Here is a 10,601-nt window from a genome sequence, read left to right as displayed (position 1 = left end):
TCATGAGCACACTATGAATACGTTATGAAAGGCTTACTCACATGTTGATGATTCTAAGGTGAAAGGGCAATCTCACTTAAGGAATCCATGAGCTATTATGATGATATGTTGACATGAGTGCCTAGTGCATTCTCTTATGAACATAAACTTAAGTAAAGACATAATATGACTTTAAGGGAATTATTGTTAGCACTAAGAGGATATGAGTATGATATGGGTTCCTTCACACTAGTAGTTGGGTTCCCAATACGGTGTCTCATGAGATGGAAACCTCCACGTTAGTAGTTAGGGTTTCTAGAAGCAATCTTCATATCCCATAACTATGTGCCCATATAGGTCTTAGCTAGTGGATCCACCTAGAAGCTAAAATGTACGTTCTACCTTAGGCAAGTAGGACACTTCTTTTCGGTGTGGGGGTAGAACACCGGATCCCATGTAGCTCACATGGTCTATGTCGGTTAATGATATTCTTCCCTATATGATATGAATATGAAATATGGTAAGAACATGAACTTTAATTATGACTTCTTAAGGGGTACTACTTAGTGTGAGTGGGGTATGGGACTTCACTTATGCATTGCACAAGTAGACTCTAAGAGAGGTTATGGTGAGGTTCTTTTATGTTATCATGGCTTATGGATTATGTATGAAAGATATGTATGAATGTTAAAGTTGCTTTCACTTGTTGTAAGTTATGAAAATGTATGACTCTTTACTTATGTATGTTGACTATGAATAAAGCAAAGTAAGATATGTATTATGTTGGTAGCCTAAGGGTGACACTTAGCATTTGGTGAGGTTATGGGACTTTACCTTTGCATTGCACTAGTGTGGCTTTGGGTTGCTTGTATGATTGGTTTGGCTTATGTTTCTTCATAAATGTGCATAATTGTTTTTAAACTTGATAAAGGCATGATTTCAACTAAATGTCCCTTTTATGCATGTTTTATGGATTTTGTGCTTGGTGTTCATACTTAGTACATTATTTGTGCTAACCCATATTTTCTACATTCCATGAGTGTAGGTTCCGGCGGTTCATACATTCTTCTCTCTTCAAGAGAAGCTTGGGTCGACTATTCCCTAAGCTTGGTGAGTCCTCAAGTTCGAGGACAAGATGCTATTGTTTCTAGTTTCTATTGTATTTCCTAGTTTGAGATTCTTATTGATGTAAAGGGATTTTGACCCTATTTGTACTATTTATGTACTATATGGTGATTGAGACAAGTCTAGATTTGTATTTTCATTTATGAAAAAGGAGTTGAACTTCGATTGTAAAGGTTTTAAATTTTTCCACATTATTCTATGTCTTGATGTTATGATGATGCTAAGGTCTTGTATGAGACCCCTTCGGGGTCAAGTACGTCGTGTTACATCTAGTGGGTACCCTTGGATTGTGACAAACTTAGTAATCAGAGCACAAGGTTTAGAATGATTCTAGGATTATGTCTCATGAACCACGTTTAGTAAAGTCTTGTTCATAAGTGTGAAGTGTGCCACACTTATGAATGAGAGGCTATAATATGTTTAGAAACTTTCACTTTTTTCATTACTCTTAAGTCGTGCTTTGGAGTCCTAACTCTATGAAGTCCTTTCCTAACCTTTCTCTTGTGATTATAGGCAATTAATACAAGAAGAGGGAATGCAAGGAGGGTGCCAAAGGAGAATGTAAATGAGGAAGTTCCTCCCTAAGATCCTCAAAATTCTCATGTTCCTAATGAAGAGGGGGCTATGACTAATGTGGAGAGAAGGACGACTCTCCAAACATTGACTCATGCTTTAACGGCTCAAGCCACTAGGGATGCTAGAGTGCAAGTGAACCCTAATGTGAGTACAACTGCTTCAAGAATTAGGGATTTCACAAGAATGAATCCCCCTATGTTCTATGGCTCCAAAGTGGATGAAGATCCACAAGGTTTTATAGAAGAATTTTTTAAGGTGGTTGATGCTATGGAGGTGTCATCTCAAGAGAAGGTGGAACTAGCCGCCTACCAATTGAAGGACATAGCTCAAGTATGGTATGAGAAATGGAAGGAGGAGAGAACCTAAAGAGTGGGCCCGGTTGATTGGGGAGTGTTCAAGTCGACCTTCCTTGATAGGTTTTCCCCCCCTAGAGTTGAGGGAGAGAAAGATGCAAGAATTCATCAACCTTCGCCAAGGAGGAATGAGTGTGAAGGAATATGGTCTTAAGTTCACCCAATTATCTAAATATTCTCCAACCTTAGTGGCGGACTCAAGGGACAAAATGAACAAATTTCTTATAGGGATATTCTACTTGGTTGTCAATGAATGTCATTCGGCAATGCTCATCCCAAGTATGAATATTTCACGTCTCATGGTTCATGCCGAACAAATTGAGGAACAAAAGCTCAAGCAAGTGAATAGAGAGGTAAAAAGGTCAAGGACCGATGATGGGAATCCTTCCAAGGGTAAATTTGAGGTTCAAGGTAAACCAAGGTTTAAGAAGAGGTTTTCCAACCAAGGCTCATCTAGCACTCCAAGGGTCTACAAAGATAGGGTGTCTAACCCTAAGCCACAAGGAGGTAATAGTGGTAGCTATTATGTTGAAAGACCTAGTTGTGCAAAGTATGGCAAGAAGCATAAAGGCAAGTGCCTAGTTTGCACAGATGGTTGATTAAGTTGTGGGAAGAGCGATCATATGAAGAGAGATTGTCCCATGCTAAGGGCCCAAGGAAGAGAGGGAAATCAAGTCCCTCCAAGTGGCTGAAATTTTAATGCTCCCAAGAAGAATCGTTTCTATGCTCTCAAATCTAGAAGTGATCAAGAGGGCTCCCCAGATGTTGTGACCGGTATGTTACAAGTTTTCTCTATTGATGTTTATGCATTGTTAGACCCCAGTGCCACTTTGTCATTTGTTACTCCTTTTGTGTCTATGAAATTTGACATGCTCCCCGATATTTTAGAAGAACCTTTCTCGGTGTCTACCCCGGTTGGTGACTCGGTAGTAGCAAAAAGAGTCTATAGGAGTTGTCTAATTTCTTTGTCTCATAAAGTCAATTTGGTTGATTTGGTTGAATTAGACATGCTTGATTTTGATGTAATTTTGGGCATGGATTGGTTGCATGCATGTTATGCTTCAATAGATTGTAGGACCCGAGTGATCAAATTTTCAATTTCCAAAAGAGCCAATTTTAGAGTGGAAAGGGGGGAATTCTATTCCTAGAGGTCAATTTGTGTCATGTCTAAAAGCTAGAAAAATGATCTCCAAGGGGTGCATGTATCACATTGTTAGGGTTATAGATGTTGAGTCTAAGGTCCCTTCTTAGAGTCGGTCCCCGTGGTGAGTGAATTTCCAAAAGTCTTTCCCGATGACTTGTCTGTCATTCCTCCCGAGCGGGAAATAGACTTTGGCATTGATCTCTTGCCGGATACTCAACCCGTGTCCATCCCTCCCTATAGAATTGCTCCGGCCGAATTGAAAGAGTTGAAGGAGCAACTCAAAGATTTGTTAGACAAAGGCTTTATTCAACAAAGCATATTTCCATGGGGTGCTACAGTATTATTTGTGAAAAATAAAGATAGGTCCCTTAGGATGTGTATTGATTACCGCCAATTAATCAAGGTCACTATAAAGAATAAGTATCCTCTTCGTAGGATTTACGATTTGTTTGATCAACTCCAAGGGCCTACCTATTTCTCCAAGATAGATCTTCGTTCGGATTTACCTACCTATTTATGACCCGGTACGGTCACTTTGAATTTGTGGTTATCTCATTTGGGTTGACCAATGCCCCGGCGGCATTCATGGACATAATGAATAGAGTCTTTAGACACTATATCGATATGTTTGTGATAGTGTTTATTGACGATATCATGATTTACTCCAAGAGTGAAAAGGAGCACATGGACCATTTGAGGATCGTATTCCAAGTCCTTAAAGACCACCAATTATATGCTAAGTTTAGTAAGTGTGATTTTTTGCTAAGGTCGGTTGCTTTCCTTGGTCACATTGTGTCGGGCATGGGTATTGAGGTAGATCCGAAGAAGATGGATGCAGTCAAAGGTTGGCCTAGACCTCTAACTCCTACCGATATTAGAAGTTTTTTAGGTTCGGCCGGCTACTATAGGAGGTTTGTTGAGGGTTTCTCCTCTATTGCTTCTCCATTGACCGCATTGACTCAAAAGAAAGCTAAGTTTGTGTGGTCGGAGGCTTGTGAAAAAACTTCCAAGAATTTAAAGATAGACTTACATTCGCTCCGGTGTAGACTTTACCAGAGGGTACCAATGGGTTTGTGGTATATTTTGACGCTTCTAGAGTAGGTTTGGGATGTGTCCTTATGCAACATGGCAAGGTGATTTCCTACGCTTCAAGACAACTCAAGGTACACGAAAAGAATTATCCGACCCATGATCTAGAATTAACGGCGGTGGTGTTTGCCTTGAAAATTTGGAGGCATTACCTTTATGGGGTCCATGTTGATGTTTTCACCGACCACAAAACTCTTCAATATGTGTTTAGCCAAAAAGACTTAATTCTCTTACAAAGAAGGTGGTTGGAACTATTGAAATATTATGACATGAGTGTCCTTTACCACCCCGGCAAAGCTAATGTAGTTGCGGATGCCTTAAGTCGAATGTCCATGAGTAGTGTGGCTCATGTAGAAGATGAGAAGAATGAGTTAGTTCGTGATGTGAATAGGTTGTCCCTGTTAGGTGTTCAACTAGTGGATTCCACCAAGGGTGGATTCATGGTTCATCATAGTTCTGAATCGTCCTTTGTGGTTGATGTGAAGTCTAAGCAACATCTTGATCCTATTTTGAATGAGTTGAAAGAATCGGTACTTGGGAAATCCATTGAGGCTTTCTCCCAAGGGGGAGATGGGGTGCTTAGGTTCCAAGGTAGATTATGTGTTCCGGATGTTGATGGCTTAAGGGAGAAAATTTTAGAAGAGGCTCATGGTTCGCGGTATTCTATTCATCCGGGAGCCACCAAGATGTACAGTGATCTATGGGAAGTCTATTGGTGGAATGGTATGAAGAAGGATGTAGCGGGTTTTGTGGCCAAATCTGAATTGCCAACAAGTTAAGGCCGAGCATCAGAGGCCCAAAGGATTGTCCCAAAATATTGATATTCCCACTTGGAAGTGGGAGGATGTGAATATGGATTTTATTGTTGGGTTGTCTCGTACCCGAAGGCAACATGATTGTATTTGGGTTATTGTTGATAGAATGACAAAGTCCGCCCACTTTATTCCAATCAAGACTTCATTTTCGGCGGAAGACTATGCCAAGTTGTACATCAATGAGATGGTAAAGTTGCATGGGGTTCCCCTATCTATCATCTCGGATCGGGGTACTCAATTTACTTAACACTTTTGGAAGGCATTCAAAAAGGGCCTTGGTACCAAGGTTAAGCTTAGTACCGCTTTACACCCTCAAATGGACGGTCAAGCGGAATGCGCCATTCAAACCTTAGAGGACATGTTGAGGGAGTGTCTGATAGATTTCAAGGGTGTCACGACTCGAGAGCACCCCCTAGTTGTAACATGGCATACTCGACCCCGAAGGGATCTTATACATGCCTCATAGTCATTCATTGCATTCAATAATGAAAATAATGCGGAATTAAAACTTTATATTTAAAACCATACAATTCAAAACATTGAATACTCATAGAAATCTTTCAAAAGACACAGCGGAAGACTGAGTCTCACATGGCCATCTAAGACAAAACTTTAACAAGATAGGGTCACGGCCCTTTACAATCGAAGTCTTAACAATAGTCTCAATATAAGAAAGAACTAGAAACAATAAGAGTCCTTGTCCTCGACCTATGAAGACATACCAAGTCTTGGAGGAAAACTCTTATCCAAGCACTTCAATCCTAGCTAGAACCAATCACTTGCCGGAACCTACACTTGTAGTAAAAATAGGAAAATATGGGTTAGCACACAAAAATGTACTAAGTATGATGACCATGCAAAAACATACTTAAAAAGGGACATTTTAGTTGGAAACCATGCATTATGCCACTTTTTAGAAATATCAAGTACAATAACATAAGAGACATACAATACAAGTATAATCCTCATGCAAGTCATAATACCACATTTAGACAATACCATCATGTAAACCATTTCCTTTACCTTAGACCTTCACTTCAAGTAACCTTCATGCTATACCTTGTTCAATGCATGGATAGCATCCCATACCACCATCCATACCAAGGCACCACATTAGGGTCACCAAAAGTGAACTTACCATTCCTTTCTTTTCACCTTTACACAATATCCATACATAAGAGACATAACATTTCATAAGGCATGACAAGGGAGAATAACTCATAATATAACCCAAGTATAGCATTCTTATCACATTAAGCATTTAAGAGTCAGCATTCTTTAATTACTTCATTTAGAGGACTTTCATTCATTAGTCATTAAGACTTAGAGAACTCACTATGATCATATCAAAGCCTACCGTGCAATGTATAGATGGCATCCCATACTACCACCTACACTTCATAGAACCTCTCAAGAAACCATAATGCACATCTCACATGATGGGAATAAGCGTTTAACTGACATAGACTATGCAACCTAGACATGGAATCCGGTGCCATATAGCTCCACACCGTAAAGAGGTGTTCCACTTGTCTAAGGTAGAATGGTAACATTAACTCGGATGAATCCTTAGCTTGGATGAAATCTGTTGGCTAATATCCTATGTGGGCACATATTTATGGGATAGGAAGATGTTCCTTAGAACTCTAACCTAACATTGGGAGAGTTTCCATCTAACCATATCCACTCGGTGCTTAGCCTACATTCTCATAGATTAATTCATTCACATTACATTAGTGTATTAGGGAGGAATGTCATAGGCCTATCGACCAATGATACATCATTACCAAGGAAGGAATGCTATAAGCCTATCGATCCATGGTACATTCAAGGATAGCTCTAGGGTCCTCATGAAAAGAATACCACTAGCCTATCGATTCATGGCCCCTCATTTCATTCTTATACTCATGAAAGGAATGCTACTAGCCTATCGATTCATGGTACATTGACTCATTAAGAAAGGAATGCCACTAGCCTATTGATTCTAGAGTCTTCATTACATTAGATCATTTATGAAAAGAATTCCTAAAGCCTATCAATTCATAACCATCAAGTCAAGACACATTCATAACTCATATATGAAAGGAATGCCATAGCCTATCGATTTATATTCATCAAGTCAATACACATTCATTATATAAGAAAAGGATGCATAAGCCTACCAATTCTAGATATACAATGTATAGAAGACAACACTTCACATTCCATCATCATCATACATTAGTGTCAAATTGAGAATTTTCCTTTCAATAACAACACAATTACCTTCAAGACATGATCACCACAACCTCATTGAATTCACATTCATATACTTAAGTACACACCTCCACCTTTCAAGTGGATCAACAAGTCAAACACATTCTACTACAACATGAACATTTGGTCATAATTTGCCTTCAAGGCCATAAATCTCAAATCATCAACACACCAACAATTTATTATAAATAAGGCATAGATAATGATACAATTCAATAACCCAAAGCAATTTAGACATATTTCAATCATAAGCCTTCATAATCAAAAAAAACCCACTTCATAAAGGCACAAATTAGGAATTGAGAGAAATCATAGGTTCATAGAATATTTCCATCATAAATCATCAATTAAACATCAATACAATCAATATATGACATTAGAAACCATTTGAAATCGTTTGATGAAAGAACCCATGAGATTGAGTAAAACCCTTGGTTTTTCATCAACTTTGAAAACTTTGAAAACCTCTTTGAAATTGACTCTAGGGTGAAAGCTAACCCTAGATGAAGGATCGCCATACCTATTACTAAGATTTCCCCAAGAAATTTGATGAATAAATCCTTGAATCCAAACCCTAGCTCCCACTTCTTCTTCTTCCTTGAGTTAGAGAGAGAAATTTTGAGAGAGGAAGAACTTGGGGGTTTTGATTTGGGTCCTTTGATTAATGAGGTGAAATAGTTGTTAAAAGACTTAAAACAATATATATATATATATATATATATATAAACGACCCCACATCAATACAACTTAAATAAGAATTTACCAAAAAACCCTAGATGAGGCATCCCCGACAAGTTGGGGTGTGCACTATTCGAATTAAACCGAATTACCAAACTAAATCAAACCAAATTTTTATTTGAATTGGTTTTTCGGATTGGTTTTGGATTAATAAATTACTTTGTTTGGTTTCGGATTTTAAAAAATAAAAATCGAAAACCTGAAAAAACTGAATTTTTATATATATAATGTTTAGGTTTAGAATTAAGTTGAAGTTAACCACTTTTGTCTCTTTTTGGTTATTGCCTTTTATGATGATTACGTTTATATTTTATGTTTGAATTACGTCTATAATAGGTATACTTATTAGTATTGTGTTTTAAGTTTTACTTATGATTTATATTAGAAAGGATATTTAAGAGATTAAATATTATTACTTTGGTTATGTTATTAATTATTGACATAACCGAATAACCAAACTAAAAAAAGCGGAACCGAATAGAGGAAAACCAAACTAAACCAAATTTATTTTGGATCGGATTGGATTACACTTTTACAAAATCAAAAACTGAAAAAATCCAAACCGAATAGCGCAAAACCAAACCGAAAAACCGAATACAGACCCCTACCGACAGGGACCAAGTCCATATATACGGTCTGTGAAGGGGGACCACGGCCCGTGGTGGTGCCCGTGGTCTTCTTGGGCAGTGTCTCCTTTTGCCTTGCCAAGCCTTAAGATGCTAAGGCATCTTTACAGCCACTTCTACGGGTCGTGGTCAAGACCACTAGCCGTGGAGTGGTCCGTGAAGTTGAGGCAGTAGCTTGGCCAAAGTGCCTTGCCTCCCATGCCACCAAGTGACCTACACAACTACTTCTACGAACCGTGGTCAAGGCCACTGATCGTGAAGTGGTCCGTGGACTTAGGACAGTTCTTGGCCAAGGTTGGGCAGCCTTGGCCTTTGACTTAGGCCTTGCCCCCTTGGCTTGGCACTTTACCTTCCAATCCTTAACCAACATTAAAAAGGGTCTGTCAACTAAGGAGTCTATCACGTACCTTGACGTTGACTCACTAAACTTCTTTCAAACAAGCCTTGGGACAACATTACACAACATCAAACCTCACACCAAACTCAAACACACACGTTAGGCTCTAGTTTCACTAGTTCGTTTTTAGGGTCATTACATTATCCCCTACTTAGGAACATTCGTCCTCGAATGACACTTTAAACACATTAAGGGGTAACGATTCAAGACTAGCAGCCCATAATCATGACACCAACATAAATGCATAAGCATAGGAGGAAACATCAACTCCATATCAAAAAGGCTCAATGCATAAACAAGAGAGTAGGAACTACATCTACAAGCTCATTATGCATCAACTTCACATTTCTCATTTCATTGGAGGAACTTCCTTCTCCAACTCACATTATGCTCATTACAACATCATAAGGCAATTCATGCAATTTTCTCATAAAAGCACATCATGCAACTCTTTCAAGAATACATTTAAACATGCTCAACAAGTCAACCCATGAAATATTTAGGCAACTCATCATAGATGCATATCAACATGAGAAACACAATTTTGAAAACTCATTTTCTCATATAAACAAGAATTCAAATAGAACATGCATGACATAAAGGAGAACATGCAAACTCTTATTCACACAAGACTCCAAAACATGAAACAAGCTACAAGGAACTCTTGGTCTCAAGCTTGAATAAGAATAGAAGGATATCAAAACTCACCACAACCTACTAATCAACATACCATTCCCCACTTAAGGGTAAACCCAACTAAGGATAATATGAACAACAACAAAAGGAACTAAAACTTACTGGTACCTTTATCCGGATTAGCTCATTTGTCCTTGTTAGCTTTAAGAACATAGAAATGGTTCTTCTTTAGAGAATTAGGATCCGGGCCAACATAAGAAGCTTGTTTGGCCTCCTTTCCCCTAGCGATAAGAGTAGGAAAATTTCTCACTTGATGATCATGCTTTCCACAACCATAGCACCCACTAGTATCGGCTAGGCACTTCCTATGATGCATCTTCCCACAAGTGGTGCAAAGAGGTTTAGAAAATTGAGATCCACCACCTTTCTCCTCCTTGACCTTAGGAGCACTTGAAGAATCTTGGTTAGGAGCTCTCTTCTTGAACCTAGGTTGACCTTGCTCATCAGACCTTCTCCTTTTCAACTCCCTACCATTCCTCTTAAGTTTGGACTCCTCAATAGATTGAGTATACACCATAAGATTAGAAATGTCCATATAATTATGGAGCATCGCCGTACGGCACTCTTCCTCAACTAGGTTGGATATACCCATCACATACCTACTCATCTCATCCCTAGGGTTAGACACCAAGGATGGAGCATACTTTGACAAGCGAGTAAATTTCAAGGAGTACTCTTCCACACTCATGCTACCTTGCTTAAGATTGATTAACTCCTCAACCTTACACTTCCTCTTCTCACGGGGAAAGTACCTACCAAGGAAAGCTCATTTAAACTCCTCCAATTCAATCGGACCCACTTCTAAAG

Source organism: Solanum verrucosum, unplaced genomic scaffold (genome assembly GCF_900185275.1).
Source record: "Solanum verrucosum unplaced genomic scaffold, falcon-dt-bn FXZP01000257.1, whole genome shotgun sequence".
Classification (NCBI taxonomy): Eukaryota; Viridiplantae; Streptophyta; class Magnoliopsida; order Solanales; family Solanaceae; genus Solanum; species Solanum verrucosum.
The sequence above is the reverse complement of the archived record's forward strand: the minus strand, read 5'-3'. Positions refer to the sequence as shown.